The sequence below is a fragment of the Phocoena phocoena genome, chromosome 2, assembly GCF_963924675.1.
Source record: "Phocoena phocoena chromosome 2, mPhoPho1.1, whole genome shotgun sequence".
Classification (NCBI taxonomy): Eukaryota; Metazoa; Chordata; class Mammalia; order Artiodactyla; family Phocoenidae; genus Phocoena; species Phocoena phocoena.
Window position 1 is genome coordinate 15,338,771 of NC_089220.1, and position 14,622 is coordinate 15,353,392.

Genomic DNA, 14,622 nt, shown 5'->3' on the forward strand with positions numbered 1-14,622 from the left:
AGGAAGGTTTGGGAATTTGTTGTTTCCCCAGCTCCCATTTTGAGACTGTATCCTCACTACAGGTCACAACTTCAGTCCAGTTGCCCTCTCCAAGCAGTCCTCTGTGCCTCCTGGTTTAGGGGTCACCCCCTCCTCTTGCCCCTTCAGGGCCAGGGGGGTCAGGGAACCCAGACGTTACTACCCTCCAGGTACTGCACCATCTCTGTACCTCCCCTACACCCTTTGCTTTTGTAAATATCTCTTTATTAAACTCTCTTAGATTATCTGAATTAGAGCGAGCCCCTGTTGCCTGCCAGGATCCTTCCTGACATTACCTTCCAGAGTGAACATTGTGCAAGGTGTCTATTCTCCATGAAAAGAAGACCATTTTATCCCCTTTCATAAGATTAAATAAACTAACCTTCCTTTCAATTGAGAATAATACAAGGTGTGTGTCTGATGTCACAGGTGTATCTGGACCACACAGCCTAGAAGGATGCTGTCATAGAAACAGACTCTTTTCCCTCCTCCTTTTGGTAACAATATTCTGATTTTCCATTGAGAAGCCACTCTCTCTTCTCCTTTCAGTCTCTGAGCTTAGGGTGTGACTGTCTTATACTCCAGGAGCATGTGTCATCTATGAGAGAAGCTCTAACCACAGCGACTGGTTTAAAGCAGTGAACAAAGGCAGGGGAACCAGCATCTCGAGTCAGGAAAGAGACTCTTGTCTTCCCACTGGATTTTCTAAGTTGTGGAACCTCAGCCTGGAGGTGCCAGTAGCCATCTTTGACATGATATAAAAGCCAAAATAGCAAAAGGTGGAAAGGAATGATGGTGAAATATGTCTTCCTGGCAAACTGAGTTGAGCATTTGAATTCAGCCATACCCGAAATTGCCCCTGGACTTTACTTCTCTGGGCCAATAATTTTTTTTTCCCCCTCTGACAGTTTGATTTGTTGCCTGCATCCAGAGGAGTCTGCAGTAAAGGAAAAACCTGACCTGGGAGGCTTGAAAATTATTCCAGTCTCTGTCATTTAGAAGTTGTGTAAATTATTTTACCTTTGTGAGCTCAGGTTCCTCATCCATAATAGGAGGTTTTTGTTCTAGATGTTCTTCAAATGCCTCTCTAGAGCAGAATATGGAGAAGGAGAAAAAGAGGCCAAACTTCCAACTCAGTTGGAACTAAGAGGAAAGTCATGTCTCAAAGCGAGCTCATTCTCTGTTCCCAGCACATCTAGGACAGCAGACAGGTAGCCCTGCTCTCCATCCAATAGCAGCTACTACAAAGTATGACCATACCCAGCCCTTGTCAGCTCCATGGATATTCCTAGGAGCGCTCATCTTGTCTTCCCTTCGTTAAATCAACCAAGTACACCACGTAATTTTCATGATCTCTCTCTTCAAATCTAATTAGCACATCGAATGACCAAATAAATATTCAATGCCTACTGTAAGGAAGCTGAGGTGCTAGGTATTGTGGTTATTAGCATTCTATCTTTGTGTGTATCCTCCTTGGGAGGGGCAATTCATTTCAACAGATGAATGCCAGAGGGGGGAAAAATGAGTTTTGTAGTAAAGAGGAAGGAAACTTTTGAAGAGTAGGTCATCCTCCTTACTATCTATCCATCCAATCTTGCCACACACAGTGTCCTGGATACTGTTTCTGGGCTGTTCCCAGTAGCTCCATTTTCTGCTATTATTTTCCAGTGGAAGAAACTTTAGCTTAAATAAACTAGGCTTATACAAAATGAATGTAACAGCAAAATCCTACACACTTTGTCACATTTTTGTTGAGTTTCAAGGACACATTTTTACATGGACATTTGGATGTGGAGAAGAAACTATTATTATCTTCTTTCTCCCCCCATTCCCACTGAAGGTGGGGAAAAAACTGAAATTTGCACATTGAGGGTATTTCAGGCTCTGCTGCTTAAACAGCCTTTTAGAGATTTGTTTAGTATCTTTTGGATAAATACTCAAAGTCAAGATTCCTGTTTCCTCTTAGGACTCACCTTAGATATCCACAAGATGACTCCTGGGTGGAAGGAAAGCTTAGCTGTCCTCTTTGTGGCGAGGAAAGGGGTGATGTCCACCTACGGGTCCTGATGCTGTCCCCTGGTCCCTTCTAGCCTTTGAGATGATGTCCTGTCCATCCACTGGGGATCCTGCTGGTAGAAACTGCTGACACTGCAGTCAGCATGACTTGCGATGTGGTGGCCTACTGGGGCCCAGGGTTTCTCCGTCACATTGGTCCTCACTAAAGCTGCAGATTCTCTGGGTCTCAGCCACCTCCCTCCATCCTGGGTCTATGGTTTTCCACCATATAGCTTCTGCCACAGGGTCAGTTTCCCCCTGCTCTTCCCACCACCCTCCTCACTCTTCCACACCTTTCCACCTCTGGCAGCATGTCAGAGTGTTTGGATACCTTCCCTGCCCCACATGAGCTGACCGTTCCCAGATACCTTTTTTTTTGCATCCTCATGGCATACTACCATGTCTATTTTTCTCTTCTGTTGCCATTTTCTCTTTTTATTTTTTGCAGGAGTTCTCTGAAGGTGGTCTCCTCCTCAGGCCCCAAACAGGAAAGCCCCCTCTGCTTCTGCCTTTCCTCCTTGACCTCTCTTGATTTGACCCCAGGGGCATGTCCTCTCTCCTGCTCTAGCTTTCTCTACCTCATGGCTTCCTCCTAGAATCAGAAGGTATATCTGCTTCAGCTTTCTACCCAGTGGGACATCACTTAGTAATATCTTCTTTCATGAACTATGACTCTTTGATACCTCCCTCTTTTTTCCTGGGCAGTAAACTGAGCTTTAATGATGGATGGGCTTTGAGAGAACATCAGTCATATGAGAATAGAAAGTGTAGCTGTTTAATATCTTCTAAATGTGATTCCTGTTACATCTAGAATGTGCAAAACTTTATGTTCCTTTCTAGCAAGGGAGCTGAGCACGGGCTTGGAAGAGATACAGAGGTGAATAAAATGTGCTTTCTACTCTCCAACAGCTTCTGACCTGGTGGAAGAGACACAGGAGAGCACTATTGGCAAAAGAACCAAATGTAGCCTCCACTTCAGTGCTGTGAGACCGGAGAGGTGAAAGGCTATACAGGCCCTTAAAACCTGGCAGCTTTCAGTCTAATTGCTTCTGTTCAATTCTGCGAGTTAGAAACCACAGCCAGAAACCTACCTGGACACAGTTTTTGAAACGTAATGATTTCTGTCTCTTAGTAAACTGCAGGTAGGGACTGGCCTTGGGAGTGGGAGGGACCCACAGATATACTCCCTGCCTGTAGGCTGTATACATTTGTACCTTCACTGTGGGAGAGGCAGTACTTTTTCTCTGGTAGGTGGTAATTGACAAAGAAGATCCTGGGAGAGAGTGGCATGAGATTAGAGCTGCGGTCTCAGTGTGTAGCTCGCCCACATCAGGGTTACTGGGAAACATGTCAGAAATGCAAATTCTCAGACCCCACCCTAGCCCTACTGGATCCGAATCTCTGGGAATTGGGGCTTTAAAGGAAAAAACATACCCAGTTTTTCCTTTACTATGTGTGTTCCATGTGTCTTCTTTAGCACTCACACAAAACACCACTTCTGACACTTCTGGTCACCAAATGTGTGGAGGTTTTTCCCCCACACCAGGCAAATCCCGGCAACACCAGCTGGGTGTCCTCCAGTTTAACTCAATTCTGATACTATCTACATGGAGAGCGAGTCAGATCCCACACGTTAAGGGGTCAGTCCCAGAAGACGGCTCCTGCCTCACTTCAGAGGCCAGTCACAAGTAGCAGGAGCCCAGGTTACCCACAGCTTCTGTCCAGTTGGACTTCAGATCAGAGGTTCCTATAACCCTCCTTCAGGTTTGATTAATTTGCTAGAGTGGCTCACAGAACTCAGGGCAACACTTAGGTTTACCAGTTTACTAAAGGATATGAAGAAGGATACAGATGAACACAGGTGAAGAGACACACAGGGCGAGGCCTGGGAGGGTCCTGAGCACAAGAGCTTCTGTCCCTGTGGAGTAGGGGTGTGTCACTCTCCTGCCATGAATGTGTTGCCCAACTTGGAAGCTCCACACCCCATACTTCGGGGATTTTATGGAGGCTTCCTCATGTAAGCATGATGAGCTATGAACTCCATTTTCAGCCCTTCTCCCTTCTCAAGAGAAAGGAGGGTGGGGTTGAAAGTTCCAAGCTTCTAATCATGGCTTGTTCTTTCAGGTGACTAACCTTCATCCAGGAGCCGTTCAGGAGCCCACCCAGTCACCTCATTAAAATTCCTATCACCAAGGAAATTTCAAGGGTTTCAGGAGCCCTGGTTCAGGGATGGGGTCAAACGCCAAATATTAGAACACGAGATGCTCCTGGTACTCTTGTCACTTAGGAAATTACAAGAGTTTTAGGAGCTCTGGGCTAGAAACGAGGATGAAGACCAGATATTTCTTACTATAAATCACAATACCACAGGGGCCCAGCACTCTGTTTCAACAAGCCCTCAGGGTGGTTCTGTTGCACGTGAAAGTCCGAGAACCACTTTCTAGACTCTAAAACTGTGCAACTCAACACCCGGACCCAGGGCCTGGCAGCATTGGCATTACCTAGGAATTTGTTAGAAATGCAGTATCTCAGCGTCCACCTAAGATTTACTGAATAAAAATCTTTTAAACCAAGATTCCCAGGTGATTCTTATAAACATGAAAGTTTGAGAACCATTGCACTTGTGATTGGACCTGTAGTCAACCTGGCTTGTAGGTCACAGGTAGACAGGATTATTTTAAAGAAAGATATGTTCTCCTCTCTCTCTGTTCCAGTGGGCCCCCTTTAGTCAAAACCTGGGCATCTGAGAGACAATGATCACGCTGGTCTGAATCACCAACTTACTGGGTAGCAGGGAGCAAAAAATTATTTTCCTTGTGAATTAAAGATATATCCACTTCTTCCTGCTTAAACTGTCTCATTGGGTTAACTCAGTTACTTTGGGGTAGATGTTCAATCTTTCAAGTATACTCCACCTCTCCTAGCTCCTCCCATGAAGGCTCTGTGAAATGGAAGATGCTTATATAACCTTGTGGTGCCAGGGGAAAGGCAGGGTTAAGCTATTCACATGGCATTCTGTGCAAATTAGAAAAAGATGAGTCTTCCTTAAGACACTCTCCTTCCAGTGTTGGGACATTGTCACACTGATTTTGTTAGAACATGTTGCTGCCATATGCTCTAAAACTGCCATAATAAATGTATGAATCTATGATGTCTGTGAAATGAGTGTTGCCCTACAGACATGGATTTCTTGTGCAGTGCTCAACCTGCACAACTGTTGGCTAATCTCTAGTTTTGTACCACATTGCTGTGTATCAGGATGCATACGGGACTTCTCCCAGAGACTTGCAGCTCCCTGCAGGGAAAGCGGATTATTAGCATTGACTATTCTCCCCTACACACTCTGAAGTTTCTGCTGCTCCTCAGGCCATGAGGTTCCACATTTGCCTCTGCTGTCCTCACTGTAATTTTTACTACCTCCTCCCTACGGTCCACTGGAGTCAGGCGGCCAGGCTTTTCCATTTTCTTGCAAAACAGGAACTTTTGTTTACATCATGACTGCATCATCACTTCCCTTGGCTTAAAGAAAAATCCAAATTTAAATCATCCAGGCCTGGTTCTTGGTATGAAATGGGAGCCCAAGGGATTTTTAAAAATTCTTTTCTTTCTCCATAATGTCTAGCTTTTGAGACTCTGCTCTCGAGTGACTCACAATTAATATTAGCTTCCCTTTCTAGCTAAAATTCCCCCTTTTCCTGAAACATGAAAGCATATTGCTTCAGGGGATAGGTCCCTCGGGCAGCAATATTTTCTAGATTTGAAAATATATCAGGAAAGGTCTCACAAAAAATTGTATTATTGTACCTTTCTCTTGTGGGACCTTATTGAGGGCTATAAAAAGAAGCCCAAAGACTCCAATGTCTTGAGTTTTTCCTAACAATTCCTTAATGGGAGAGCCTTGGTAGGCATTTTCTGAGTCCCAGGACATAGAAGAAAACAGTTGATGAAGCACTTATTTTGCTACCATTTAGTAACAAGGGCTGCCAACATCGTTCTCAATGGTGAAAAATTGAAACCATTTCCACTAAGATCAGGAACAAGACAAGGTTGCCCTCTCTCACCACTTTTATTCAACATAGTTTTGGAAGTTTTAGCCACAGCAATCAGAGAAGAAAAAGAAATAAAAGGAATCCAAATCGGAAAAGAAGAAGTAAAACTGTCACTGTTTGCAGGTGACATGATACTATACATAGAGAATCCTAAAGATGCCACCTGAAAACTAGTAGAGCTAATCAATGAATTTGGTGAAGTTGCAGAATACAAAATTAATGCACAGAAATCTCTTGCATTCCTATACATTAATGATGAAAAATCTGAAAGAGAAATTAAGGAAACACTCCCATTTACCATTGCAACAAAAAGAATAAAATACCTAGGAATAAACCTACCTAAGGAGACAAAAGACCTGTATGCATAAAACTATGACACTGATGAAAGAAATTAAAGATGATACAAATGGATGGAGAGATATACTGTGATCTTGGATTGGAAGAATCAACACTGTGAAAATGACTATACTACCCAAAGCAACCTGCAAATTCAATGCAATCCCTGTCAAACTACCAACAAACTAGTTCTGTTTGTTCTACAGAACTAGGACAAAAAATTTCACAACTTGTATGGAAACACAAAAGACCCCGAATAGCCAAAACAATCTTGAGAAAGAAAAACGGAGCTGGAAGAATCAGGCCCCTGGACTTCAGACTATACTACAAAGCTACAGTAATTAAGACAGCATGGTACTGGCACAAAAGTAGATATATAGATCAATGGAACAGGATAGAAAGCCCAGAGATAAACCCACGCACATATGGTCAACCTTATCTTTGACAATGGAGGCGAGAATGTACAATGGAGAAAAGACAGCCTCTTCAGTGAGTGGTGCTGGGAAAACTGCACAGCTACATGTAAAAGAATGAAATTAGAACACTCCCTAACACCATACACAACAATAAACTCAAAATGGATTAAAGACCTAACTGTAAGGCCAAACACTATAAAACTCTTAGAGGAAAACATAGGCAGAACACTCCATGACATAAATTACAGCGATATCCTTTTTGACCCACCTCCTAGAGAAATGGACATAAAAACAAAAATAAATAAATGGGACCTAATGAAACTTAAAAGCTTTTGCACAGCAAAAGAAACCATAAACAAGATGAAAAGACAACCCTCAGAATGGGAGAAAGTATTTGCAAATGAAACAACTGACAAATGATTAATCTCCAAAATATACAAGCAACTCATGAAGCTCAATATCAAAAAACAAACCACCCTATCCAAAAATGGGCAGAAGACCTAAATAGACTTTTCTCCAAAGAAGATATACAGATGGCCAACAAACACATGAAAGGATGCTCAACATCCCTAATCATTAGAGATATGCAAATCAAAACTACCATGAGGTATCACCTCACACCAGTGAGAATGGCCATCATCAAAAAATCTACAAACAATAAATGCTGGAGAGGGTGTGGAGAAAAGGAACCCTCTTGCACTGTTTGTGGGAATGTAAATTGATACAGCCACTGTGGAGAATAGTATGGAGGTTCCTTAGAAAACTAAAAATAGAAGTACCATATGACCCAGCAATTCCACTACTGGGCATATACCCTGAGAAAACCATAATTCAAAAAGAGTCATGTACCAAAATGTTCGTTGCAGCTCTATTTACAATAGCCAGGACATGGAAGCCACCTAAGTGTCCATCGACAGGTGAATGGATAAAGAAGATGTGGCACATATATACAATGGAATATTACTCAGCCATAAAAAGAAACGAAACTGAGTTATTTGTAGTGAGGTGGATGGACCAGAGACTGTCATACAGAGTGAAGTAAGTCAGAAAGAGAAAAACAAATACTGTATGCTAACACATATATATGGAATCTTCAAAAAACAAAAAATGGTTCTGAAGTAGCTAGGAGCAGGACAGGAATAAAGAGGCAGACATAGAAAATGGACTTGAGGACACAGGGAGGGTGAAGGGTAAGCTGGGATGAAGTGAGAGAGTGGCATGGACATATATACACTACCAAATGTAAAATACATAGCTAGTGGGAAGCAGCCACATAGCACAGGGAGATCAGCTTGGTGTTTTGTGTCCACCTAGAGGGGTGGGATAGGGAGGGTGGGAGGGAGATGCAAGAAGGAGGAGATGTGAGGATGTGTGTGTATGTATAGCTGATTCACTTTGTTATAAGCAGAAACTAACACACCATTGTAAAGCAATTATACTCCAATAAAGATGTTAAAAAAAAAGTAACAAGGGCTGCTAATTTCATAAGCTAGAGCTGTCCCCATTGTCCTTTCCTTCAGACCTCTTCAGCCCTATTTCTTCAACAATCTTAGTCTGTAACTTACATCACCTTCACCTTCACTTCCATGTGCACTTCCACATTCCATTAGGACCCTAACGGAACCCTTTGGGGTTCAAGAAAGGAAAAAAAATCTGACTCAGACTGATTTACAGAATAAGGAGGCTGATGTGGTCCACATAACTGCCATGTGCGGAGAATCATTGTCTCAGAAGACCCAGCTCCAGTGCTCTGATTCCCTGAGTTCTTTCTTCCGTGTGTTGGCTATTTCATGACCACAAAATGGCCACGGAGATTCCAGGAAGCTCATCGTCATTTGACATCATCCAGAGTGAAACAAAGAGCCTTTGTCCCAGCATTCTAAGCAGGTTAAGCCACCTGGACACCACGGAACCAATCATAGTTCCAGGGAATTGATCTATTTTGATTGGCTTAAGTACATGCTCCACTCCTAAGAAACCACGTGGATTTTGAAGAGAATGTCGACCTGATGCACAGGACTCTGGGTCATTAGCTGGCTTCTAGTCAGTCTTGTCAATGAGCCCTGGCCCCAGGATAATCAGGGAGGCAGCAAAGAATAACTGAGGTTCAAAGAACCACTGAAAGCTTAGATAATGTCATTGTCAACTGTGATCGTTAGAGACTGGAAATCAAAGGTCCCTCCTCCATTTTCTTAACATCATGTAAACCTCCCTGATTCTGGTGTGAACCTGAAAAAGGACAGCCCAGTAATGACTGAGATGGAATTTCCTATAGCTTGGCGGTATGTGGGCTGGGAGTTATATATATTTTTTGTAGCACTGAGTCAGTGAATAGAGGCAGTCATGTCATTGTATAGTCTGCAACAAAATTTAATCCATGTATAAACAGCTGACTAAAAATTTAAGGGAAGAACAACCTAAAAAAAAATTTTCATGAGCACAGAATGATAGATGTTAATCAATATAATACCTATTTTTACCAATTTAAAATGAATGTCATTGAAAATATTTGTTTCTATTTTACTTTAACAAATGTAAGAAATATTAATAAAATCTTTCTTAAAACTATTTCTCCATAACCTCATTTTCCCATATAATCTTAAAGTTATTCAACTGGAAGTACAAATAGTTCCAAGGGTTTCAGAAACCGAACTCTGGGGTTAGGACAAAGAGTGAAATTGTACCATTTTTAGTTCATTCCGTTAAAGAACTTTATTCACTTAACAAACAATTCCGATTACCAGTGAGAACACCCTTAATAATAGTCCTTTTAGGAGTCAGAACAAGATTTGTAGAGCAAGAATCTCTGCTTATTCCAGACCCTGATTTGGCTTGGCAATTCTTTCATCCAAAGGGAACTGGATGAGTGCTGAAAAGCATTAGGTCTTTCTGTCCCATAGTCTTTTTTTCTTTTTTCAAAATATAAATGTATTTAATTTTGGCTGCGTTGGGTCTTCGCTGCTGCGCGTGGGCTTTCTCCAGTTGTCTCGAGTGGGGGCTACTCTTTGTTGCAGTGCGTGGGCTCTAGGCCGCTAGCTCAGCAGTTGTGGCTCGCGGGCTCTAGAGCGCAGGCTCAGCAGTGTGGCACACGGGCTCAGTTGCTCCGCGGCATTTGGGATCTTCCCGGACCAGGGCTCGAACCCATGTCCCCTGCATTGGCAGGCGGATTCTTAACCACTGCGCCACCAGGGAAGTCCCTGTCCCATAGTCTTTTTGAACACAGGATGTCACATGCTCCTTTCTTGGGTGAACTGCCAGAGAAGCACAGAAGGCATTGCCCCAAAGATTCAAAACAGATTTCCTTAGCATCAGCGAGTGTCACTTCCATGAATGGGTGAGTGGTATGACAGAGGATTTTTTTTTGTTTATATATATATATATATATATATATATATATATATATAAACATCTTTATTGGAGTATAATTTCTTTACAATGGTGTGTTAGTTTCTGCTTTATAACAAAGTGAATCAGCTATACATATATCCCTGGATCTCCTCCCTCTTGTGTCTCCCTCCCACCTTCCCTGTCCCACCCCTGTTATATATATTTTTAAAACACTAATAAAGCTTAACAGAGCTGGCACTTATCATGCACACGCTTCTAAGGTTGCCGGTATGCCGCTCTGTGGCATTCCTACAGAGGCACGTTTTAGTCCATTATCTCAATTCTTTGATTTGATCCATTTAACTATCAAAAGAAAACAGGGTTTCCAAGTTAATCTATTTGTTAGTAAGTGTCAGTAGTCTTAGAAGCAAGACCAGAAATTTTACAATAATTTTGAAAAGGATTCTTTTAGAAGGATGTTTACAATTTCAATCACATTTCCAAGAAGGATTGATGAAATGCTGAGAACTGAAGTTAATATTTTTCATATCATGGGCAAGTCCAGTCATTGCAGAACAAGATTTCTTGATTGTATTTGATTTTGAAATTAACTGAACACACATTTCCTAGATAATGAAATTTGTATTTTTTTTAAAAGTTTGCACTGAACAATGACATGCAGACTTCCCTAGCCCATTTCTGTATTGGCTTGCTTTTTGAACACCTAATTACAACATTATTTGAGGAATCATAACCTATTTTTTAAATGTGTAAAAATCCACTGGTGCTTCATAAAGAGCTTAAGAAAATTATAGGCAGAAGAAAAGTAGATTATAGGCCATTAATGTGTTTAATGATATGCAAATGCTGTTAAACTAGAACATAATTGTATTACTGTTCTTTGGGGAAGAACAGATTTAAACAATTCAAAATAACAGACGTAAGTTTTTAGTGCTGAGATCTAACAGTAATAAATTAGAAATGAAAGTCATACATATATTGAATTACATCTTGACTTTCATAGATTGTAATTTCATCACAGTAGCTGTAAGCAAACCGCTTACAGCTCATATGTTTTATGTTTCTCTTCATGTGAAAGGTGGCCAGTACTTTCTTCCGTGGGTAAGTTAGCTGAATTAGAACAAGTCATCAGTGTTATACCCACGATCCTGCAGAAATTATATGATTTAGCCTACGTTCTCTCACATGTAGACTGACCAACTTAACTGACTGGAAAAAAAAAAGTTAGAATGACATAGGGAGCTTAAACCAAGTGAAATTATCTGATGGTTACTGAGCTTTCTAGAAAGCAGAGAAATAAATAATGCAAACTGAATTTCAGCAGTTGCCCCTATTCATTTCCAATTCATAGGGAATCTTTCTTGTTTCTTGGATGGAAAAATGTCATTCTAAGCTCCTCTTTGCTTCTGGGGGGTGGCAGCTAGCCGTGAACTACAGGGTCCTGAATAGAACACGATCAACACCTAGTGGCCACAGACAAGTCTTGAGTGTGATTTTTCTTGGCCAGCAACAAGTGATGTCGTAAGAAAAGGATCTTTGGAAAAGAAGAGGAATCTTAGCTCCCACATCACTTTTCCCTCACCCAAGTTTGACCCGATGCTGCCATTGCCACCTTATTCCTGCAAACAAGGGGCATTCAACTAATGCGACTAACAAATGCTACCATCACACTGTCGTGATGGGTAAGCTGTATGAAATGCGAAAGAATAAAAGAAATAATAGGGGTCAAAATTTTTTTTAACTTGAATTGAATCAAGTGTTTATACCATGAACGAAGAATAAAACAGGACATCCCTGTTTTCGTTTAAATTAACCTTCTGTTATTTTCCCCCCAGGACGTGTAAATAAAACGTCCCAGTCAGAACTAGATTTTTCCAGAATAGTAGAGCAATGGAAACAATGCAGATACAAGTTTTCTTACCATGGCTTCCTTGGCAGCCACTTCTGGTTGAAGGAAAAAGAAGGGAGGAGGGAAGGGGAGGGAAGAATCTCAACAGTGTCTCCCAGCTGCTGACTCAGTAAACAAGAAAATAAAACACTCATGTGTGCATTATTTCAGAAGGCAAAGAGGCCATATGTGTTCTACTTGTTGCTATTAGATATCTTGCAAAAGAGTACAAACATAGGTTAAAAGGTCCCAAGGAATTTTTGTTTGTTTGTTTTTGTGAGGTGAGGCAGGGTGTTGGAGTCTATGTGTTCTTTGTGTGCTGTAACATCTACTGGAGGAACAGACTTCTGATTCACAGCAGGGTCACCTGATGGACCTAGACAAAGAAGTCTCTAATCAAAAAGGCCTTCATGGGTCAGGGTGTTATTGTAGCTGATGTGTTTCCATAGCAACCTGTGAATGGGTTTCACCAGAAGAGAGGCCCACGCGTAAATGACAGAATGATGACAGTGACGTCTGGGCAAAAAAGAAGCCCAGGGCAAGATAAACATGTTTTAAACAGAAATGCCTACAAGCTATGTATCACAAATTCTATTTAAAAGTAGGTACTGTCTAGTTAAAAACAGGTGAAGTCAACAGAAGCAATTGGTAAATAATTATGTATTTGATCATAACATTAAGGATTGGAAATATAATTTCTTGGGGAGAACATTTAGCTTAAACTAAAAAGAGAAAAGGGAATAAATCAGGTCGGAGAGACAGATTTTCTCAGGATGCTCCTAGGGAAGTGATGCTATGTAATTTGAACAAAATGAGGTGATTTTTTTAATGTCTTTTAACTTTTTCACCCATGAAGCTTCTCCCAGACTAGGTAGAGAAAAGGGAGGTTTTAAAAAGCTCTTCTCAGTCTCTTCACTGACCTATCCAAGATGTCTAATTGAGTTCATTCAAATAAAAAATAACATTCTGAATAAAGAACAAAAGGTCAAAAACTTAAATTAAAAATGGATCTCTACCTGTTTATGGTGATGTACATAGCATGTGTCTCCTCAGAAGTGTGAACTCCTAGAAGCAGGCACTATCGAGAATGTGGAAGCAACAATAAAGGCCCTTAAGTTACCATAATGGACTTGTTGAACCATCTGGGGGAAGTAACCATAGCAGTGGTGTGTGAGAGCCAGCCACTACTAGCTCACGGCGCTATATTCCTACCCTCAGAGTGCCTCCAGGGACTGTTCTATCTTGTGGGTAGCTATCCACTAATCATGATGAAGATGAGAATAACTGATAGTAAGAAACATTTAGAAAACTCATCATAGTTTACAAAGTGTTTTCACATCTACTTGTTAAAAGCAAGTGATGCTACTGTCCCTGCTGTTTATAGAAACTGAGCCTTAGTGAGAGCGTGAACATTTTTTGAGATCAAACGGTTCGTAAGTGGATAAATGCTGGTGTTCTAATCTAGGTCTTCTGACAAAGGCGTCCCAGGTAATAATAGCTACAAGGTCTTATTCCTTCCAGAAATCCTTTTAGTTTAATGGAGAACCGTAATCAGGAACCTATAAAGCCGGTTCAAGACTAAAGGATTAACTTTCCAATGTTGGGATTGTCGATAATTTTAGATCATGTCTAGAGTGCTTTACCCTAAATCATGTGAGCAACCTCCTAATGTGGGTTCTCCATGGTTGGCCCTGCGTAAAGGTTGTGGCGGCCTGGTTCATTTTGGAACTTACATGTTAGATCAATGGTTTTGCTGTTAATTTTTTTTTTTTTTTTTTGGCGTTACGTGGGCCTCTCACTGTTGTGTCCTGTCCCGTTGCGGAGCACAGGCTCCGAACGCACAGGCTCAGCGGCCATGGCTCACAGACCTAGCCACTCCGCGGCATGTGGGATCTTCCCAGACTGGGGCACGAACACATGTCCCCTGCATTGGCAGGCGGACTCTCAACCACTGCACCACCAGGGAAGCCCTGCTGTTAATTTGTAAGTAGAATGTTCTTACTAAGGGGACCACAAATTTGTATCTGCCACATCTCTTGATATAACCAACTGAGGTCAAGTTCTAACCAGTTCTCTGTAACAGATCAGCTTAATTGCTATCTATATGACTTATTTTATTTCCAGAGATATTAACTTATGAAATAACTCTCCTTTTCCTCCTTATTCTTATCTTGAATCCAATGACTATCTTGAACAACTCTCCATGTATATATGCTTTTCACATCCCTAAAGAAAGAAATGGTAGAAATGTCAAAAAAAACAAAAAATAAACGCACGAAGGAGGAATAGCAGCTCTGGAAGGAAGTCGGAGTTTCTGGGCTCAAGATGTGGCTCTGCTTCAACGAACTGTGTGATCTCAGACAAGACAATCTGCATCTGAGTTTCCAATGTGGGCAAAACTGTTCCTGGATCTTTTACTTTCACACGTATTCAATGTAGGTGCTGCCAATAATGTATCAGGAAAGAATCGAACAGCCCAAACTATTTTAGTTCCTTTTCGTTTCATTGGTGT